At 35.1% G+C, this 23073-nt stretch overlaps 1 protein-coding gene across 1 annotated transcript in view; it reads left to right on the forward strand.

Annotated features, from left to right (window-relative positions):
- Positions 1 to 12030: 12030 nt before the first annotated feature.
- The window catches only part of NCKAP1 (NCK-associated protein 1), a 100604-nt gene continuing 89561 nt past the window's right edge, over positions 12031 to 23073 (forward strand). Inside the window, exon 1 of the mRNA XM_011956684.1 lies at positions 12031 to 12070. The gene's annotated coding sequence lies outside the window, so the exon portion shown is untranslated. The remainder of the gene's footprint in view (positions 12071 to 23073) is intronic.

Genomic DNA, 23073 nt, shown 5'->3' on the forward strand with positions numbered 1-23073 from the left:
AAATATTTTGATTTATTGAAACGTTATATTTTAGCACTTACCTTATATTTTTAGTTTCTTAAGAAATATATTGCCTACCTTGCTTGAGAATTTTCTCTGGGCAGGGACAGTGTAATTTTTGAAATACTAGAGTATTTAGGGCCTTATCTGATACTCGAGGCCTTCAGTTAGGCCGGGTTGAAATGAATGAATTATTTCCCTCCTCTCTCTCTCTCTCTCTCTTGAAACCTGTGTGCTCTAGTTTTAATAATAATAGCTTTGGGTTTGCTCCCTTTGTGTAATTTTGCATGTAAATGAATCAGATAAGATTTTGGATCTTTCAGCCTATAGAATTGTCTGTGAGTCTGGCATATCTTCCCAGCTGGCTAGGGATTGAAACATTTGTTCAAATATCTTGCCAAAGAAGTGAGTAAGATCTGTTCACCATGTGTTTATTAGGTTCATGCTGTCTACATTCTTACTGCATTATAAACCACATAATCTTTTCACTCTCAACCTCCTTTAGTCCTAAAAAAAAACTTCCACCTCATAATACATGTTTGCCAATCAGTTATCACATTTTCATTAATGCATGTGATTGTCTACCAGCTCTTTTTACTCTATTTCAATTGGAAGTATACCGTGGAAATGATGTTTCAATGAACGGATACAGTGAAAAAGAGTTAAGTAAAATAACTTACTATTTTCAATAATATGCTTTGACGCTTGTTAGGGGAGTTGGAGCTTGATTACTGAAGAATGTTTTTTTAAAATTTCATCAGTCAAAAATTTTGAGATCTTAATATTTACAATTTATGGGAATTTTAGGGAACTTATAGTTTCATCGAGGATGTAAGAACACATAAAAGCAAATTTTAGGGAAAAGTCTCGAAGGTGATTGGTAGCTTTGCGTTTAAATTTACTTGTTGCTTAATTCCTTTTTTTTTTTTTTTTAAATATATGGCTTCCCTTTTTCAGACCTAATAATGTCCCTCACTTATGTAGAGATTTGTAACGTTTTTAAAGATTCTAGCATGGCAGGTTGTGTAGTGGTGGGATTAAGAGCACTGGGCCAGAAGATGAGAGACTTGCATTACAATCTTCTTTCTGTCATTGACAGTTCTGTAACTTTGGTTAGTAATTTGACTTTCTTGAGCTTCACTTTTCCTCATCTGTAACATGGGGAAAATTAACTGTAAAAGGAACCCTAAAGTCTATTCCAGCTCTATCTTTATGAGTTTATGGTGAAGTAGTAGAGTAGAAATTATGGTTCATTTTAAACAGTAACTGAACTCAGTTTAGTTTTCTGTAATATAGGGAGCATAATGTCTGCCTACCTACTTCACAGAATTGGTTTTGAAGATAGAGGATGATAATATGTGAAAATAGTATTTAGGAATCTGAGCATCTTTTTTGGGCAACATTTGTTTTTCTGAAATTATATAGCTGTTTAACGAAACTGCCAAATACCACATACCCAAATAAAACATTTTGCTCAGTTAAATTTTTGTGTGTGTGGATTACTCATTCTTTTTTTCCTTTTCCTTTCTTTTCCTCCACCATTACCAACATGAGATTGATCTCTGTATTAAAAAATCTCAGTTAATAACTTGCGTCTTTTCCTCCTGTTAAATTATTGCCTGGACTGTAAAGGACAGAAAAGGAGGGGAAAAAAAAAAAAAAACCATACAACTCTTACAAACTTTTTAAAATGGAATATTGTGGTGGTTTAAATGCAGTTTTACTTCTTTAAAAACATTGGAGGAATATTTTTATTTTTTTCCCCTATCCTTTTCTCATTTTGGATAAATTTATTTTCTAAGGAAAAATTTAACAGGAGTGGCATTGTAAAATTGAAGGTCTTTAGCTGGTATCTGCTTATTTAGTGGGGGAAGAAAAGATGTTTGTGAAGGGAGCGGTGCAGGCAGGGTAAAGGGAGGGGAACTGGTATTAGTCTTCCCTTTCAGTATTGTATTTGTTTCCACTTACGGCGTTATTTTCTCTTTTAGTCAATCAGATACAGAAGCATGTTCCAAAGATGCTTAAGAAAAATAATTATTTTTAATTTTTAAGTAGCAATGATAAATAATCCATCTTTTGTTTCCGTTATGGAATTGTTAAGTAGCTTTAAAATTTTTTAATGATCACCAGAGGAATATATGTTTATTGTCAAAAACTCAAACATAACATAAATGAGTGACTTCAAAAATTCACTGTCTGCCCATCTTTATAACTTTATAAGCTATTGAATTGTTAGTTTGTAAGTAGGGTTGTATATATGCCAGTTTCAAATGATTCTCCTGTTTTAAGTAGAAGAACCTATACTGGAAAATACGTCGTTGTTGCATAGTTGATTATTTTAGGTAGTAATGAAATTGCATCTGTAAAACTGTTTTATAAGCCATCATATGAGCTATTCTTTCAGTTACTCTCAAATATTGAGGTTTTCCCTTTTATTTATTCATTTACGCTTCATTTATTGAATGTGTTCCCTGACATGGGGGAAATAGAGGTAAATTAAGATGAAGTCTCTAGTGCCAAGAAATTAGTATCTTAGTGGGGAGAGAGATGTATAGATATTTAACTAAAATGCAGTGGGTAAGTAGGATTGTGGGAGTCTTGAGAAGGGAGTTAAAGATTACAGTCTGGGAGAGATGGTAAAGAGGAGAGTGACGTTTGTACTTGGTTTTGAAGTATGAATAGAAACTTCAGGCAGGCATTGACAGAGACTAACTAGTTACTATTTCAGATTGCAGAGTTTTTATTCAGTAGAATATGCAGAGGGTCCCCAACTTGTGATGGTTTGACTTAACGATTTATTGACTTCTTGTTGGCACAAAAGCTATGGCATGCAGTAGGAAGTGGTATGATACTTTCTTGTGATCTGATACTCTGCAGTGTACTGTATTACCAGATGATTTACTCAACTGTAGTCTAATGTAAGTGTTTAAGGTAGGCTAGGCTAAACTATAAGTAGGTAGGTTAGGTGTGTTAAATGCATTTGCTTCTCTATTTTTGGAGACAAGGTCTAGTTCTGTCATACAAGCTGGAGTACAGTGGCACGATCTCAGCTCACTGCAGCCTCTGCCTCCTGGATCAGGCAATCCTCCTACCTCAGCCTTCCAAGTAGCTGGGACTATAGGCACATGCCACCATTCCTGGCTAATTGTTGTATTTTTTTTGGTAGAGTTGGGGTTTCACCGTGTTGTCGAGGCTGGTCTCTATCTCCTGGGGTCAAGCGATTCACTCGCTTCAGCCTCCCAAAGTACTCTTTGGGAGTACTTTCCTGGCTGATTTATGATATTTTCAATTAAAGATAGGTTTATTGGAATGTAACCCTATTGTTAAGTTGAGGGGCATCTGTATAAAGATAACAAAATACAGTCATACTGCATAATGATATTTCACATAACACCTAAATGGTGGACTGCATATACACAGTAGTCCCATAATACTGTGCTCTTACTGTATTTTTCCTATGTTTAGATACATTTAGATACAGAAATACACACATTATGTTACAGTTGCCTACAGTATTCTCATTGTACAGGTTTGTAGCGTGAAGACAGTAGGCTATATCCCATGTACCCTGGGTGTATAGTAGGCTATAACATCTAGTTTTATGTAAGTACACTCTGATGTTCACACAATGACAAAATCATCTGATGACATTAAGCAATGCATGACTGTGTAAGAGTATAAAATAGTAATGCTCTTCTTGCCGGCATATAACCTCTAAACTTATTTTCTAAACATTTTCCTTACTTGCAGAATATTCTGTGAGTTGAGAGAGCTAGATTCTAGATAATGCTCTGATACTTTTTTTTAGTTTGAACAAATTAACCTTTCTGGGCTGTAGTTTACTTACAAAGTGAGGAGATCAGTGGTTCTTAGCCAGGGATACATAATAGAATCATCTTGGAAGGTTTTTACAAATTCCATACCTCTGGATCCTGACCCAAACTTACTTGAACACATTGGCTCTCTACTAGCAAAACCAGCTCCATGGTACTTATTTGCTCTCAGCTTCTGTTATGCTTCAAGCTGTATTTTTTGGCTTTCTAAGCCATGCTAGTCTTACTGATTCTAACACTTGTAATCTTAAATAGATATTCCAGTTATCTGACGTTTTTGGAATGTGCTTTTATTAGCCTCATAGGTTAAGAGGGGAATGAAATGAGTTGATCCATAGGAAGTATTAGTACAGTGCCTTGTAACAAGGGTAAGCGCTGAATAAATGGTGGCTGTTGTTACTAGTTGTATTTCTGGGGCTTGGAACATAGTGGACACTTAATAAATGTTGATGCCCTCCGCACCCCCAGATAAATTAAGCTCAAGACTACCTTTTAGGAAACATTCCTAACTATTCTATTTTACTGCCTGATATAGTTTGATCTCTACTTACTGCTGAGACAAAATAACTATTTGTATTTCAGAAGTATGTGTTCCACAGTAGTCCTTTAAATAACAACTTCTTTTTAACAGCAAAGGTGTGACAATATATATACTTTAAAAAACTACAGAAATACCTTTCCTTCATAAACTGAGATGATCCTGTATATTGGAAGCTGAAAACTGTTCAAAGGCAACAGTGACATGTATATCTTCTTGTAAATGGAATGGTAATTAATAACTCATTTGAACCACTACATTTTTTTCTTTTTTTTGAATCACTAAAATTTTTAAAAAAGAATTTTAAAGTGTATAATGGGTTGAAGTTTTTCAAGTTCATGACTTTCTCAGAACTTGTGTCTAAAGGACAGTAACTGTGATTTCTGTATTTTTAGATCTTTATTATTGACTCCAGTTAGGAGGTAGTTATTGATAAACTTACATTAATTTGAAAGCATTTCCAATAATTTCAGTATACTTTGTTATCAAGCCTCTTAATCCAAGTTATTAGCAGGAGATTGTTCTCTTTTTTTTTGACCTAGCTAAGGTAGAGGGAAAGTGCTAACTTAAAGCAGATCTGTTGGCCAAAATATACATCATAACACAGGAGGAAAAAAAATAATCAGAAAACTAACTGCTGATGAATTTGAGTCTTATTTTGCTCTTGATAGGTTTTCCAGTACTTATGTACAATTTTCATACTGTAATATTTTCCTTATTAAAAAATTGGAACATAAAATAATGATAGGTATATATTACTTTTACATTCCATAATTTCAGGTAATGTCTACTCTTCCCCTAGGTATTTTAATTTCAATTTGTTGAAAACTCAAGGAAGAATCTTTGTCCCTTTATTCCTTCAATTTTGCAAAATATGTGGTGTTTCTTAGTTATTAAGTCAAAGTTAAATTCCTCCTTCTAGTGTAAATTGGCCACATTTTGTGTTTTCCTCATCATCCTTGACATTATTCAGATGGAGCTGCCTTCTGTGCCCTTACAAATAGCATTCTCACTCTGACCCCTGAGATATTGTTCGTATTTTTTCAGTTAATTCATTGTACTAGCAAATCATTTTTTTCTTCCGTATTTTGGCATTTTTTCCAGTTATTGTACTAGAAAATAATTATTCTTCCATATTTTGGCAAAGAAATGTGTTTTATTCCTGAGTTGGAATAGGAATTAAAAAATAAAACTGAAGCTAGGCACAGTAATGGTGCATGCTTGTAATCCCAGGTACTTAGAAGGCTGAGACAGAAGGATCTCTTGAGACCAGGAGTTCAAGTCCAGCCTGGGCAATATAGCAAGATGCTGTCTCAGAAAAGTAAAATGGATTGAAATGATCAGATTTTTACTGTGATAGCAACTGCTTCCTGAGGTTAGCAGCTGAAGTTTTGAATAAGTGGAGCATATTTTTAAACATTATTTTTGGGAGGGGACATATATTTTTAGATAAGCTTTTCTAGTGTTTTGGAATCAGGTACGAATTTCTCTGTAGGTCCTGTCAGTAGTTGTGAAATCTTGATCAAGTTACTTAATTTTTCAGAAGCTCCTTTCCTTTCTGTTGAGTGATAGTTTAGATAATTTCTAAAGTACAAGTGTTTTGCACACAATAATTGCACAGTAAATGTTCTTTTTACTTCCAACACCTTTATCTTGATTATTTTGTTGTTTTTTTCCTTCTCTTTCTCTCTCTCTGTCTCTCTTTTTTTTTTCCTCGAGTCAGGGTCTCACTCTTGCCCAGGCTGGAGTTTGCAGTGGTTGTGAACAGGGCTCACTATAGACTCAACCTCCCTGGCTCAAGCAATCCTTCCATCTTAGTCTCCCAGGTCATTGGAACCACAGACATTTACCACCACGTTTGGCTAATTTTTAAATATTTTGTAGAGACAGGGTCTCAAACTTGTGGGCTCCAGCAGTTCTCCCACCTTGGCCTCCCCAAGTGCTGGGATTGCAGGTGTGAGCTACTGAGCAGTCTGTTTTTTTGTGTCTTGATTGTTGCTTAATCTCTTATGAATAGATAGAGGAATTTTAAAAATCTCTCTATATATTTTTTGTCATCATGATAAGTTCTTGGAAAAACAGTAACATTAACCACGTAAAGTTAAGCTGTGGTGTATAATCTTATGCTGTAACAGCTTGAGGAAAGGCCTCAGTACGGGGGTTTGTGGTAGAGTGGCAGAAAGGTTTGTTTTAAAGTCATATTTTAAAATGGCATAGAGTCTAGGCTTGATGTTTCTAATCAAAGATGTTTGTTTTGTGGCCCAGATAATATATTGTTTAGTTTTCTGAAACATCCTTGTCCTTTATTTTTACTAATAACATCAGATTTATGTTTTAAAAGGAACTTAGAGATACTGAATTGACTACTGATCTGTAAATTTTTTTTTTTTTTTTTTGAGATGCAGTTTCACTCTTGTTGCCCAGGCTGGAGTGCAGCGGCACAATCTTGGCTCACTGCAACCTCCGCCTTCTGGGTTCAAGCGATTCTGCTCTCAGCCTCCCGAGTAGCTGGGATTGCAGGCGCCAGACCATGCCTGGCTTTTTTTTTTTTTTTTTTTTATTTTTAATAGACGGGGTTTCACCATGTTGGCTAGGCTGGTCTCGAACTCCTGACCTCGTGATCTGCCCTCCTTGGCCTCCCAAAGTGCTGGGATTACAGGCATGAGCCACTGAGCCCAGCCTAGAGTTGTTTTTATGGAAAATCTTGTTTCCATAATTGAGAACTCACTGTTTATACCCATGTATATAAAGACGTTTTATATAAAAAATTATTTAGAACTTATTTATTAACTACATGTGTGCCAGGCACTAAAATAAACAGTTTATGTGTATCTTATCTTTTAAATATCTTAACAGTGTACCCTATGCCGTAGGTAGTAATAATATCCTCAATTTATAGGTTAGTTAACTGAGGCTGAGAGGTTAGGCAACTTGCCTAAGGTCATATAGGCTATTATTCACTTGACCCAAGAGACAAGGGTTTTAATTATTATGTTTAAGTGTATCCTTTAACATTACTATAATTTTATCTGCCACATTAAATAGTCCTTTTAAAAGATTATAATTAGAATATTCATGGAGAATAAAGTTCCAATTCTGAGAACTGGAAATTTAACTATATAAATACTTAAATTTATTTTAGATCTTCTGAAATTTGAAATTATAGTATTTTATGTTTTATGAAAATATGCTGACTCAAGATAAAGTAAAACAGGGTACTTGGGGGAGTTTTCATTTTTCAATTCTGTACTTTATATATAGTTTTCTTTCTGTGTAGTGAAATACCTCTTTTAATCAATTCTCTGAAAAAGTGTTTTATGGTAGGGCTATAAAATTCAGGGATTTAGACATCATTTCACATTGTATTCACCTTTCCTTTTTTTCTATTTTTGGGAGTATGGGGGGATAGAAATGCTCAGATGTTTAATTGAATTGGTAATATGTTAAATCTTTTGATTAAGTCTTTATGGTAAGCCTTTCTGAAATGTATTAGTCTAAAATGTTTTGATAACTAAATATAATAGCGTATTTAGTTTTTAAAAATTTGGTAGTTCAAAAGGCGATAACTTTGAGTTAAGGATTAATTTTGTATAATGTTGTAGATGTAATAGGAAGATACATGGTTTCGAGTATACCAATAGCAGGCTGTTTTCTGAAACTGCAAGTTGTGATTTTCTTGTCCTCAAAATGAAATCTTTTTGATTTTGGGTGGGGAATAAGATGAATTTTTATAAACTATAACTTCTGGTTAGTTGGAATTTTGCTATACTGTTTTAGTATAGTAGGAAACCTTAAAAATTTTTTTTTTAATTTTTTGTAGAGATAGGATCTTGCTGTGTTGCCCAGGCTTGTCTCTAGTTTCTGTCCTCAAGTGATCCTCCCGCCTGAACCTCCCAAAGTGCCAGGATTACAGTTGTGAGCCACCATGCCCAATCAGCCTTCTTACCTGAATTATTTGTTATGGTTCTTTGCCAGGATATATTTTACCTAGCTGATAACTTTTAGTCATGTCAGTTTATTTTTTTCATATACTTCTTTTTTGCCTAAGTATTCCCCATACAAGTGTCTCTCTTGTTATTAAGCAAATACATCAAGTAAGTGGATTTTAGAAAAAGATAAGATGGGGCCCAGTGCTTCTGTATCTATTAACCTCTTATTTTTTATTGGCATTTTTTGGGTGCTCTTGGTATGCCAAATACTCTTATAAAGTCTGCAGATACACTTTCATGTAGTGAACATAAAAACTTTTTAGCATAGGTTGTAATTATTATGTGTTTAACAGATGAAGAAACTGAGGCACAGATAGGGAGAATCACTTGCTCATGGGTACACAGCTGTTAAGTGATGGAGCCAAGATTTTGAACATGGACAGCCTGTCTTGAAACTCAGGTTCTTAACAATTAGGTTAAACTCTGTACAGTTACAACAAATGTAGACTTTAGACTGTGTTTAGGCTATATTTAGATGTTTAGGCTTGAATTGAATAAAGGAAATATCTGATTGAGAGAGGGAATTGTGTTTAATAGTTGCATGAGAAAGTTAACACTAACTTGCTAGTTCTATATATATTATGATATAAAGACTGTTACTACTATGATTACTATTCATATTAGACTTGGATAATTATTATCATCATTATAGCTATTATTAAAAAGCAGCTAGCATTTTTAGAGCACTTATGTGCTTATCATTTTGCTAAATGCTTTACATGGATTCTTTATCTCCTAATCCTTGTAATAACCCTGTGAGGTAAGTACTAATTTCCCCATTTTACAGGCGAAGAAACATAGATTAGGAGATATTTTGTAATACATGCCAGGTCCCATGGCTAGTAAGTCATGAAAATTGAAACTCAGCCAGTTTTATTCCAGAATATTTGTTTTTAACCTTTGAGGCATACTGCCTCCCAATTAAGTATGTTAGATAATGTCTACTGAGCAGTGTGGAAAAGGTAAAAGGTAAATCAATTCCAGGGAAAGCAGATTATATAGTCCTTTATTTATTGATTTTTTATTTTTTTTTTAGTTTTAAGAGACAGAGCTTCACTCTGTGGCCCAGGCTGCGGTACAGTGGTGTAATTATAGCTCTGTAGCCTTGAACTCCTGAGCTCAAGTTATCTTCCTCCCTCAGCTTCCCAGGTAGCTAGGAGTATAGTTGTGCACCACCATGCCCTTATAATTTTTTTTTCTCTTAAAGCCCTGAGCTTACTTCTCTACAACCTCATTTAAAACTTTTTTTTGTAGAGACAGGGTCATGCTATGTTGCCCAGACTAGTCTCCAACTTCTGGGTTAAGCCCCTTAGCCCCTTGTGCTGGAATTATAGGTGTGAGCCACTGGACTCGGACAAAATGAAATTCTGTTCTTTTTGTTTTCAGTGTAAGAAGGAAGAGCTGCTCATTTATATATGTATATGTGTATATACACACACACGCACACACACGCTTCTTTGGTTATCAACCAAAGAAGTTGTTTATATGTTTACATTCTTAAACAGTAAAATTTGTGATTGTGGGAAATGGATATGGTGATCTGTCATTTTCATTGTATGTGGTAGTCCCTAATAGAGGAATGGATAGCTAAATTTTTCAATAGTTAGAATATGAAAGATAATACATATGAAAAAACTGTACATAATTTGGAATCACTTTAGGATTTTGCACTACCTCAAGCATGTTTATGATACGTGATTTTTATTATGCGATTGATGTAAGGCAATGCTAATCTATAGCTATTTGTGTTTGGGCAAATTTTTAGTTATGTGGTTATTATTCTTAGCTATTATATAATATTTGGGGGGAAGAATATAAATTGGAAGATTTTAAGAATATTTTAAAGAAATGATAGTCTACTCAGGGAAAGTTGGATATATTTTAATATTTATGATGTTGAAATGGAATATACATAGTAGTAATGTCAATCTGGTTAAAGATTATGAAGTTCTAAATTTCTTAAGATTTTGTTTTATTTCATTATATTTGAGAATTAAGAGCTTTCTTACTGCATTCCTATTTCCATTTGGAAAATGTAGGAATGTTAACATTGATTTTTATACTTTGGCGTGGTAGGAAGTTAGGTGATGTTTGAAAAATAGTTTCAATTTGACCTGAAATACAAAAGTCATCCAATAACAATTTATTTTTATTCTCGGCTACCGTTTCTTTTTAAGGTATGTAAAATTTCACTGATGGTTTTGCTCCTGTTTTTATAGCTGCATGTAGTCTTTATTTTCCTTCTTTCTAGTATTATTTTAAGTTGATTTAGAAAGAGCACCAAGAAACTGACCTGATTGTACACGTACACAGTAGTATTTATATGAATAGTATAAACTCTATAAATTTATTTTATACCAAAACTCGCTACTTAGAATACCTTTAAAATTGTAGCACCATATAATTCTAATCTTGTTCTGTTTTTCATAGTCTGCAGTGCATAAGTTTTCTTCTGAAACGTATATCATAGTTTGACAATCATTGTTTACACGTAATTTTCTCTCTTTTTATTACAATGCTTCCCCAGCAAGGACAAGTTTGGAAGGTTTGCAAAGCTTTTCACCTTCCCTCTGCCCGCTTGCCCGCTTTCAGATCAGTTTCATGTTTCATAACTTCTCTTTCTGCAATCCACAACATAGCCATAGTAAACAATGGAAAAATATAAAATTGCAGTAGTGTATTTCCTCACACATGGCAGACAGATATAACTTTTCAAAGGACATATCCTTTTTAAAACGCAATAAAAACAAGTTAAATAGAAATGTTATAATTTTAGTAATTCCCTAAGGAATAACATCTCACTAGGAAGCAGTTAATGTCACGTAATGAAACAAGAACAGTACTCGAGATTATATTCTGTATTGTAGTAGTTCAGGTAGAAAGTTCTTTCTAATAATAATACCTTACATTTGTATAGTGCCTTACAGTTTACTACAGAGAATGCTGTACTGCTGATACGGTCAAAATGTAAACATATCCATTTGTTCTGTGCTTATGATATATAGAACAGATGTAGATTCATTGTTTGAAGTGCTCCTGGTATGATGGAAAACAGTGTTGTAAAGATATTCAGAGGATCAGGCAACACACCTTAGCACTATAAAGACAATTTTAGCAGCTTCCAGTTCTTTTGAACTAGGGCTCTTGTATTAAAATGTTTCAAGTGAATGAGGAAAACATTTTGGAAAAGACATTTAAACATAAGCTCTTATTTTATAACACTTAGAAAGAAACATGTCTAGTACTCTACTGAATATTTAATTTTGTAATATTTTATTAGCTTCAGATGAATACAATCCTACCTCAAACCAAGAATTTTTTTTTCTTTTTCTTTTTTTTAGGTTTGAGCTTTTTCCTTCACTGCTGTTCTGCGCTAACTGCTTTGAAACTTTCCATGCATTTTTTTCAGTAGAAGAACATCTCTGTACTGTCTCCCATTGCATATTTCAGCTGTGACAATCCCTGCACTTTGCCTATTCATTTTATCACCTGCTCACCAAAAACAATAAATATCTCTTTAATTTCTAATTGCAGATTTGCTATTTTTGATTTTAGAAGAAGGGTGCATTTCACTTTTTTTTATTGCTGTTGTTTTATAGGCATGTGGGGACCCCAAGGCAAAACCATCCTACCTTATCGACAAAAACCTGGAATCTGCTGTGAAATTCATAGTCAGAAAATTCCCTGCTGTAGAAACCCGCAACAACAATGTAAGTTATCTAAATTTTTCTATTACTTGATTTTAACCATCTTTTAGAGAAACAGTGGTCAACACAGTGCTTATAGTAGCTCTTACTTACCTAATTGTTAACATTTTGATATACAGATTATATACCTTAAGAGTTTTTTTTGAGACAATATTCTTGTGTCTGAGACCAGGAAAAGTAACTCTTATCGACATTGCCACTTTATTACAGAAAAGATAAGATCTTAGATTCCTATATATTTATTCCCTTTCAAATTGCAACAAGAGTAAGGTAATAGATATGTATATATTCCAGATTCTTGTGTGACTACTTGGGATCTTTTTGTTTCTTATAGTCATAAACTTCCTGTTGAAGTTAGTAAATGTCTTCATAGGGCTTCTGTTGTTTTAAGTAATTAGCTGTGTTTAGTTTTAAAATGTATTTGTTTTTCTGGTATTTTTGTAATTGACAGAATGATTTCTAAAGATTAAATAGTATAAGAAAATGATTGTGTTAGGGTCTTTATTATCCTCATATTACTTTTCATGTGGGAAAGTTTTTCTTAGTATACTGAAGAATGGTCATATTCAGAGTCTTTCTGATATGTTTACATATCTTTATAATAATTTCTATGAATAACTACTTTTGGGGAATTAGTTATTTTTCGCCTCAGTGTGATATTTTCATATAAATTTTGACTCAGAATCTTTCTGCCTGTCTTCTCTTTTTATTTTTTTTCTCTGATATTTTCTTGTTACTATCTTTGCTGCCTCTTGCTTTACGTACAAATTTAGTTTAGAAATTTCCTCTCACATATGATCTTCGATTTTGAGAAGCTCTGTTGAAAAGATATATTGTCAGCTGGTCCAAAAATAGTGAGTTATCTCAGTTGATTGTTCCCCATCAGTTACAGATCCAGCTCCTTGTTCTATTCTTTGCCTCCTTCTCACTACTGCACTTGACTAGTTTAAAAATAAAAAGATACATTGTCACCTTTTTGTTTTCTCAAATCATGTATGTTCATTGAAGATTTATATTTAGCCTTTGATACTACTTTTACTTAAAAACTCTTTCATGTAGAGAGAAAATGCTAGTAAGAACCAATAAAAAGAAGTCAAAGTGCTTTTTAAGGCATTTAAAAAAAAATCAAGTCTGTTTTTTGGGAGTACAGGTTAGTAGAGGTTTCATAAAAGATTGTTTTTGTAGAGATGAGATTTCACTATGTTGTCCAGGCTGGTCTTGAACTTCTGGGCTCAAAGGATCCTCCTACTTCGACCTCTTAAAGTGCTGGGATACAGGCATGAGCTGCTGTGCCCAGCCAGAAAGATTGTTTTATAATTATATCAATATATTAAAGCATTATAATTAGTTCCTGATTACAAAATAGGTGATTCAAAACTTGCACTTCTTAACACTATTATTTGTGTGGAGACCTTTTTTTTAGTTACTGACATTAATTGGCTAACTCATCTGAGAGATTATAACCTCTAAAAGAGATTTTATTATGAAAATCTGTCTTATATTTATTTTATATACACTTCTTTTTCTTACAGCTCGTAAAATTTCTGACATGAGCTCTTCAGAGAATCTTTGAAGCTTGGTTTACATATGTGTTTGTGTGTAAACTTATATGTGAGAATGTACATTGTTTCTTAATATTAGGTCTTTCCTTAGAAAATTAGAAATACCTGGTGAAACAACAGTAAAATTGTCTGGTAAAAGACCAGTTAAGAGTCTGCTGTTCTTGATATGCTGGGCAAACTGTTTATTATCATGCTTTTTTTTTTTTTAATAGTTTTTCTTCTCTTTCTAACTGTTGCACAAAATCGATATTTTTAATAATCGTTTTATTGAGATATAATTCATATACCATATAATTCACCCATTCAAAGTGTACAAATCAGTGTTTTTTAGTACATTCACAGAGTTGTGCATCCAATACCACAGTTAATTTTAGAACATTTTCATCACCGCCCAAAGAAACTTCGTGTCCATTAGCAGTCACTCCTGATTTCCTGCCAACACCCCTGCCCTAAGGCAACCACTGATGTACTTTCTTTCTGTCTCTGTGCCTATTCTGAAGATTTCATCGAGAATAATATAATATGTGGTCTTCTGTGACTGGTTTTTGTCATTTAACATAATATTTTCAAGGTTTATCCAAGTTGTAGCATGTATCAGTACTTTGTTTTTGTTTTAAGAGATAGGATTTCACTCTGTCACCCAGGGTAGAATGCAGTGGTGGCCATGATAGCTCACTGTAACACTGAACTCCTAGACCAAAATGATCTTCTTACCTTAGCCTCCTGAGTAACTAGGGCCACAGGTTCACACCACCATGCTCAGCTGTTTTTTAAACATTTAAAAAATTTTTTATCCAGATGTGGTCTGGCTATGTTGCCCAAGTGGGTCTCAGACTCCTGGGCTCAAGAAGTCCTCCCACTTTGACCTCCCAAAGCACTGAGATTACAACTGTGAGCTGCTGTGCCCAATCGTTTCTTTTTATTGCCAAATAATATTCCATTGTGTGGATATACCACATTTTATTTATTCATTCATGAGTTGATGGATGTTTGGATTGTTTCTACTTTTTTGCCTATTATGAATAATGTTGCTATAAACATGTGAAAGTTTTTGTATGGATATGTTTTCATTTCTCTTGGCTTTATAAACCTATGAAAGAATTGCTGGGTGGTGTGGTAATTCTGTGCTTAACCTGTAAAGTTGATTGTACAATGTTGTTGAATGTTATGACTGACTTGTAGTATTTACTTTGTTTTGTTTGCAAAGCCTGAGTTTTTTCATATTGCCTTTACGATTATTCTTTGTAATGCTACTCTGTTGTTTTTTTTACCTACTGAAGTACTATGTATTAGGTATATATAAAGTCTTGTGATCTCAGTTTTGATCTGGGTCTGCTAAAATTTTGTTGAGAAGTTCCTAGCCAGCTCGAATCAAGACATGAGAAGTGAAATTTCAGTTTTATTATTATTTTTTAACTTATTGAATTAGTTGATGGAGCTTAAAGACTGGAAAAGGTAGTAGTGTCTAGGATTCATAGGAGATTGCGGATTTCTGACTACTAAATGCACTGTAGAAGTGGTATTGATATCGCAATCTTTTCTTTCTTATTCTTGTGCTTTGGATTATTACGTAAATAGGTGAAACAGAACATGCTTACTTTTTCTCAGGGACCTAGGTTAGTACTATTTCTACTCTGATTCAAGCCTTACAAGTAACGGATGTCCCCAGTTTCAGAAAAGGTACTCATGAAAACAGATTTCTGGTGAAAACGCATTTTTTTTTTTTTTTTGAGACACGGTCCTGCTTTGTCACCCAAGCTGGAGTGCAGTGGAGCGATCTCAGCTCACTACAACCTTCCACCTCCTGGTCTCAAGCAATCCTTCTGCCTCAGCCTCCCATGTAGTTGGAACTACAGGGGCACAACCACCGCACCTGGCTAACTTTTTGTATATTTTGTAGACATGGGGTCTTGCTGTGTTGCCCAGGCTGGTCTCAAACTTCTGGGCTCAAGTGATCCTCCTGGATTGGCCTCCCAAAGTGCTGGGATTACAGGCTTGAGCCAGCGCGCCCAGCCTCAAAATATATATATATATTGAAGTTTCTAAAATGAATTCTTGCAAAATTCTGCTCTTATCTTGCAGCCAAAAATATCGTTGATTTTTTTATTTTTCATTTTTTATTTCTTTTTTTTTAGTAACTGCCCTAACCTCCATACTTTTTAATCCCTTTAGAATCCTTGAGCACATAGTTATTTGATATGCAACAAAGGAAGGCACTGCTGACAGGTAGCAGGATTGGTACAGACATGGCTTCTACAGTGATGATGTTGGACTCTGTTGAGTCATTTTTACTTTCTTGGCAAGGGCCCTTTGTGACCAGTTGTAACAAGTTTTGTATTTCTAATTCTGTATTTAGGGAAAATCTGGGACCAAGGAATGAGGTTTTTTCCTTGGGTCATGATGTTGAACTAAATGCCCCATATGCTTCAAAGCAAGCTGATTAAATGAATTTCAAAATGAATAAAAACCATACCAGTTTTATAATTATAGCAGCCACTTATTATCTAATGTGTGCCAGGTTATGTGTATTAATAGAGTTCCTCATTTAATTTCAGATTAAGCAAAGTATTTTTGAGCTGAAAGATGATCTCATTTTATCTATAATATAAATGCTTTCATTATTTTGAAAGTGTAACTCTCAAATGGAATTTGTTTCTCGTAGGTTTCTTAAGAGTACGTGGAAGGGAATCTCTTATTTTTCTGGATGAACAAAATAGTAGAAAGTCCTTTCTTATTTTATTAACACATAGAAATTATTTTGCCCAGGAAACCTAAAAGGCAGTGTAAGCAAATGTTCAGGTGTATGTTAAAACTTTTCTAATTTTTTTCCAATATTTTTTAAACTTTTTTTTTTGCTTCTTTCCTATATTGCATTACACCTAAAACAGTAGTTTGTGTTTTTTAAAACAGTAAAAATATTATCTGGCACAATAGTGTTATCATGGAATTAGCCTATTACACATTTTAATGTGAAATTTTGGATTTGATTTCCAAATCAATGAGGAAATGATAAAAATTACTATCCTATATATGTTGAATTAGATCTTGAAGTCTTTAAGAATAGGGACATTGCTGGTGAATAGAGTGCCACAAGAGTGATATAGGGATTCTAGACTAGGACACAGGCTGTTGTTGAAATAATTTGAAAATTATGTTTTCCTAAGTTAGAGGAATCTTTTATGTTATAGATATTATTTATCCCCTCTCCCAAAGAACATAGAATTATAAGATGTTAAGTAAAACATATTTTTTATTTAAGTGGCTTATAAAGTCACTGTAGGAAAGACAAAGTAACTCTAAGTGCAATAATCAGCAGTAAAGTTGGTTCAGAGGCGTAGCAATAGAACCTTTTAAAACTCTGTTTTATCCCTAGCGCCTGATACTTAAGAGGCACTAAATAAATGTCCCATTAATGAATGGAACTATTTGATACACTCTAACATAGCCAGCTTTCACTTGTATTCAAACATTGCCTTAGACTTATGTCAGGACCTGAACTTATCAACACTTTTTAAAAGTTATTGAGTTAATTTTAGCTAAAAAAAGATTGTACTTTTTAGTAGAACTATTCAAATACATCTCATTAATGGTATTATTGAAAGTAACCCAGAAATAGAGCAAGAGTCTCAGCTCCTAAAATCATAGATGTGTTTTAGGGGTGGGGTGGTGGAATTGGTGTAGGGAGGCCCTTGACACATGCACGCACTGTGGTTTGGTAAGGATTTAGAAAGAAACGGTAGGCATATTTAACTCCTTCCTAACTTGTCTTTAAGAGGGCATTCCTTTTTTTGTCGTGATTCCTATTAAGATAGTAACATACTGGTTAAGAGGATGGACTCTGGATTCAGTAAAGCAGAATTTGAGTTCTGGTCTTTCCACTTACTAGCTGGATGATTTTGGGCAAATTATTTAACATCTTAAGGTATCATTGTTCTTTTTGTTTGTTTTTTGTTTTGTTTTGTTTTATTTTGTTCTGAGACGGAGTCTCGCTCTGTTGTCCAGGCTGGAGTGCAATGACATGATCTTGGCTCACTGCAACCTCTGCCTCCTGGATTCAGGCGATTCTCCTCCCTCAGCTTCCCAAGTAGCTGGGATTACAGGTGCCTGCCACCATGCCTGGCTAATTTTCTATTTTAGTAGAGACAGGTTTCACCATGCTGGCCAGGCTGGTCTCAAAACTCCTGACCTCGGGCAATCCGTCCTCCCAAAGTGCTGGGATTACAGGCATAAGCATGAGCCACCGCACCCAGCCAGGTATCATTGTTCTTATTTCCAAAATGGTGATAATACCAATCTCAAGGAGTAGTTCGTTGCTTCCTAAAGCACAAGTACAGTGTGTGACAAATTACTCTTGAAGAATGGAAGCTGTTAACATTTACCTTTTTGACTTTTTGGTCTAGTTTGCTGGCTTTTCTTCTGGGTACCCTTTAAATGTGGGTATTTCTAAGTGACTTCTCCCCCCTGTGGTGTATGTGTATGAAAGCACTTACTGCTGTGGCTTCAACTAAGTACATATACGATGTCCTATATTCTGTGCTCTAGATCAGGGTCCCCAACCCCCAGGCCACAGACAGGTACCAGTCCGTGGCCTGTTAGGAACCCGGCTGCCCAGCAGGAGATGAGTGGTGGGTGAGTACAATAAGCTTCATCTGTATTTACAGTCACTCCCCATCACTCACATTACTGCCTGAGCTCTTTCTCCTGTCATATTAGCAGTGGCATTAGATTCTCATAGGATCGTGAACACTGTTGTGAACTGTGAACGCAAGGGATCTAGGTTGCAAGCTCCTTAGGAGATAATCTAATGCCTGATGATCTGTCACTGTCTCCCATCACCCCCAGATGGGACCATCAAGTTGCAGGAAAGCAAGCTCAGGGCTTCCACAGATTCTACGTTGTGGTGAGTTGTGTAATTTCATTATATATTAAAATGTAATAATAGAAATAAAGTGCCCAATAAATGTAATGTGCTTTAGTCACCCCAAACCACCCTGCCACCCCTCCACCCCAGTACATGGAAAAATTGTCTTCCATGAAACTGGTGCCTGGTGCTAAAAAGGTTAGGGACTGCTGCTCTAGAACTGAATTCTGGCTACCCCTTTGGACAGCTCCACAAGCTAAACAGAAAACTTTTAATCCAATATGGAACATGTGATTATCCTACCTTTTTTTTCTCTTTTGTGTTTCCCCCCTTGAGCTGTCACCCTCCACTTGGTTATCTAAACTAGAACCTTCAGAATCCCTTTTGACTTGTAAAAAATATCAAACTTGTCATATATGGCTCGTCCGGGTTCCCCACTATAATGTCATTTGAGTTTATCCCCTTCAGGTCTACATTACCTGCTGGGACAAATGCCATGTTAATCCAAACATTGATTTTTATGCCATCCAATCTCTCCTACTTTCACCTTCCCCTCCTCTCTCCCTCCAACCTCCACCAGGGGATGCAGAACAAAACAAAAAATCACTTTCTCTGTGGTACCCAATGTCTGCATCTTCCTGGACCACACACTCATCTTTGAATCCCTGTTGACTGGCATGTAGTAGGCCATCAAATAACAGTTTGGTTTAGAAGGAGTCATCTTACTGTAAAATAATGTAACTGGGAGTTGTAACAACATACTTCATCATGAATAAATATATATACCCTAATGGAAAATCAAAGGAATATTTGGTCCTGAGCAATTAAACATTGCCAGAATTTAAGCAGTTTTGATACAATGAGAATTAACTGAAATGTCAATGTTCTTTTAAAAAGGTATCATCAGTATTGAGTTGTTAATGACTCTTTGACATGCAAAAGTCTTTAATTCTATCTTGACAAAACCATAAATAAAAGAACTCCTCAGGAGATGCAAGTAAGCCTTGCTTTGATATATTTGGAAAGTAATTGAAATAGGTCAAATAGTGGCAGGGAATTGCATCAGCACTGGTGACCTACCTAAAGTGATTTAAATTTTTTGCTTTTTATTTTTGCCTAAAGAACGTGAATACATGATAATAAATAGTCCAGAAGAATTTAGAATGAAAAGTGAATGTCTCCTACTTTACTCTTTCCTACCCTAGTCATATTCCTCAGAGGGAACTTCTATTTTTAGTATTTCTACAGGTTACTGCTAGAACTAGAACAAATATGCTTATTCCCTTATAACTTCAGTTACCAACTTTAGACAGTCTCTCTTCTATGACAAAAGATGAGGATTTAGCTTCCTCAGTTTACTTCCCCTTACTTCCCCTCTCAAGCCTTTTTCCCAGTGATTTTTGTTAGTATTTTTGGATCATTGATTACTTCCTTTTTTAACTTCAATATAGTTTTTTTTTTTTTAATTTCTTCACCCTTGGTTATTTATCCATTTATCCTTTTATTTTCATGTTGTCAAAATTGTTAATGCCTTTTTTTGGTTTTGTAATTATACAGTGTTCTGATACTATATTTATTATATGTTGGTTGAAAAAAAAATATTAATAAAGGCCTAAGTGCTTGGTTTGCATTTCTTCATTCCGTTGTCACACTTTGGGCTGTAAGATGAATAATATATTTAGCATTAAAGAGAAAAGAAATCTCTCTTCCTAAATTCTATCATTTACTTAAAATTATTTTACAGTTTCATAGTTATACCATGACTTTCTGAAATTATAGTTATAAGCCTTTTTACTATCTTTACATTTATTTGGCCTGATAATCATATCATCTTTTTATAATTTTTTTTCTCCCTGGAGCCCACTCTCTAACTTTCTGTCTTCTAACATCAATCTAGATAGTTTATAAAAGCCTGCTGTGTAGCTTTCATTATGGGTTATATTTTTGTCTTCAATGTAATGATTTTACCTGTGCTTTTCCACTGAATTTTCATGAGTTTGAGAATCCCCTAAAAATGCATTTAGAATTTGTGTGTGAATGAATTTTTAAGCTTTTTTTCATATTCTCAAGGGTGGTTCTTATGATCCTAAAATACATCTATTTTAAAACGTCTCCTTTCTTATCCTTTTTATGTAACTACCTGTGGTTTCAGAATATTATTTTGTGCATCTTATGTACTCTGTATTTTTGTCATGCTAAACTATATTCATAACCTCTTCAACTGGAAAGAGACTTTCTGCTTTCCTGGAAATGAGACTGCCAATAAGCATTACACTGGGGTTCCATAGCATAGCCTTCAAGTATATACATTTCTGGCATCTGTAATCATTTTTCCATACTTTGAAATTTCCTGAAGTTATGTCTTGCCTCTAAGTGATAGTTTTTCAGCTTTCAAACAGTCATTAGTCTGTTTGGCTGCAGTCGTGATTTTGATACCCTTCATAGTAGCAGAGGACATTATCACTACCTAATCACCTATTGACCTTTAACTTTGGTTTCCTTGGTCATTTCTTTGGGGCCTTTAGCCACTTTTAACCTTGTACCTTTAAAGTAGCTTTAGCATGTTATCTTCTCATTGTTTCTTCATGGCAGATTCAGTGCTACCTTTTGTCAGATCTAAAGTTAATTGCCAAGATCGAAAATAACACAGTAAAAACTACAATGGAGGCCGGGCGTGGTGGCTCAAGCCTGTAATCCCAGCACTTTGGGAGGCCGAGACGGGCGGATCACGAGGTCAGGAGATCGAGACCATCCTGGCTAACACTGTGAAACCCCGTCTTTACTAAAAAATACAAAAAACTAGCCGGGCGAGGTGGCGGGCGCCTGTAGTCCCAGCTACTTGGGAGGCTGAGGCAGAGCTTGCAGTGAGCTGAGATCCGGCCACTGCACTCCAGACCGGGCGACAGAGCAAGACTCCGTCTCAAAAAAAAAAAAAAAAAAACTACAATGGAATAAATTACACATGTTGCAGAGTACTTACTTTCTTTTATTCTTCCTAGTACTCATCTTGGCTAAGAATATTTTAAATAGGTACATTAATGGTCCGTGGCCAAGAGTATACAGGCTAGTATACTATGTTAATTCTCGTTGTCTAGTGTAGGATAGAATGTAAAACCTAAGGAAAATGTATTTGCTTGCTTTATTTTTTTAAAGGAGTGTTGTATTTGGGAAAAGTATGTTTATACGTTCACTGAACAAATGGCCACGTTTCTTTTGCCTCTCGACTTTTGTTTGTGCTGTTTTTACTATCTGGAATAGTCTCTCTTTCCCATGTTCTTTCACTAGGCTAGCTTGTCTTTCAGGTCTGTGCTTAGATGTCACCATTCAGAGAAGCTCTCCCTGACCTTTCCAAATTAGTTTAAGTTCTTCATATGTATGTTTCTATCACATTCTCTAGTGATTATTCATTTATTTATTTAAGTCCTTTATTGAGTGCCTTCTATGAGCCAAGTTGTGTTCTGGAAGAGAAGGATCCAGCAGTGAACAAACAGAAGTCTGTGTCCTTATAGAGCTTACTATGTTGAACAGAAATAAATAATGAACGAATTAGAATATAATACCAGGTCAAGAGTTCTAGGAAGAACAAAGCAGGGTAAATGCATAAGACTAATGCCTGGCAGATGCTAATTTACTTAGGGTGACCAGGAAAGGCCTTACTGAGAAGAAAGCATTAGGGCAGAGATTTGAAGATATGAGGGAATGAGTTTAGCTAGGGGAGGAGTGTTCTGTGCTGAAGGAACCTCAGCTCCAAAGGCTCAGGTGAATGCTTGCCTGGCATGTTCAGGAACAAGGAGGGCATTATGAGCAGAGTAGATGATTGAAGGGCACCGTGGTAGGACATGAAGTGCTAGTAGTTGTAATGAATAGGCAGGTCATATAGGGCTTTCTGGACCATAGTAAGGACCTTAGCTAATTACCCTGAGTGTGTTGAGATGCCATAGGAGGGCAGTAGTAGAGGAATGAAGTGATATGACTGTGATCACTATGGCTACTTGGTAGAGAATAGTCTGCAGGAGAGCAAAGGTAAAAATAGGGAGAATAGTTAGGAAATTTGCCATCATTGAGATGAGAGCTGATGGTGGCTTGGAATAGGGTGGTTGAGGTGAGAAGTGTTCAGATTCTGGATATATTTTTGAAGACAGAACCTATAGTATTTGCTGAGGAATTGGGTGTTGGGTGTATGGACAGTGAGAAATAAGACTTTAAGGTTTTTGACTTGAACAAATGTCAAGCTACAATAGGGTGAGAGAACAGGAGAAATAGGTTTGGGGTAGTGCGGTGGGAGTAGTACAGTGAATGCAGTGGGGAAAGTACCCAGTAGCTCCATATTAGACATGTTAAGTTTGAGAGGCTTACTGGAAATCTGAGTGGAGATATCAAATAGCCAATTGTTTATGTGAATCTAGATCTCAGGTTAGGTTTAAGCTGACTGTCAAGTTGAGGAAGATTATTGAGGGATTTGAGAGAGAGAAAAAGGAGTGGAATAATCATCTAGGAGAATAGGAAAATGAATTGACAGAAAAAATTGAATAGTAATGCTACTCAGTTATGGTCAATGATCATGAAATCAGATTGAGATCAAA

The sequence above is a fragment of the Colobus angolensis genome, unplaced genomic scaffold, assembly GCF_000951035.1.
Source record: "Colobus angolensis palliatus isolate OR3802 unplaced genomic scaffold, Cang.pa_1.0 Scaffold421, whole genome shotgun sequence".
NCBI classification, from domain to species: domain Eukaryota; kingdom Metazoa; phylum Chordata; class Mammalia; order Primates; family Cercopithecidae; genus Colobus; species Colobus angolensis.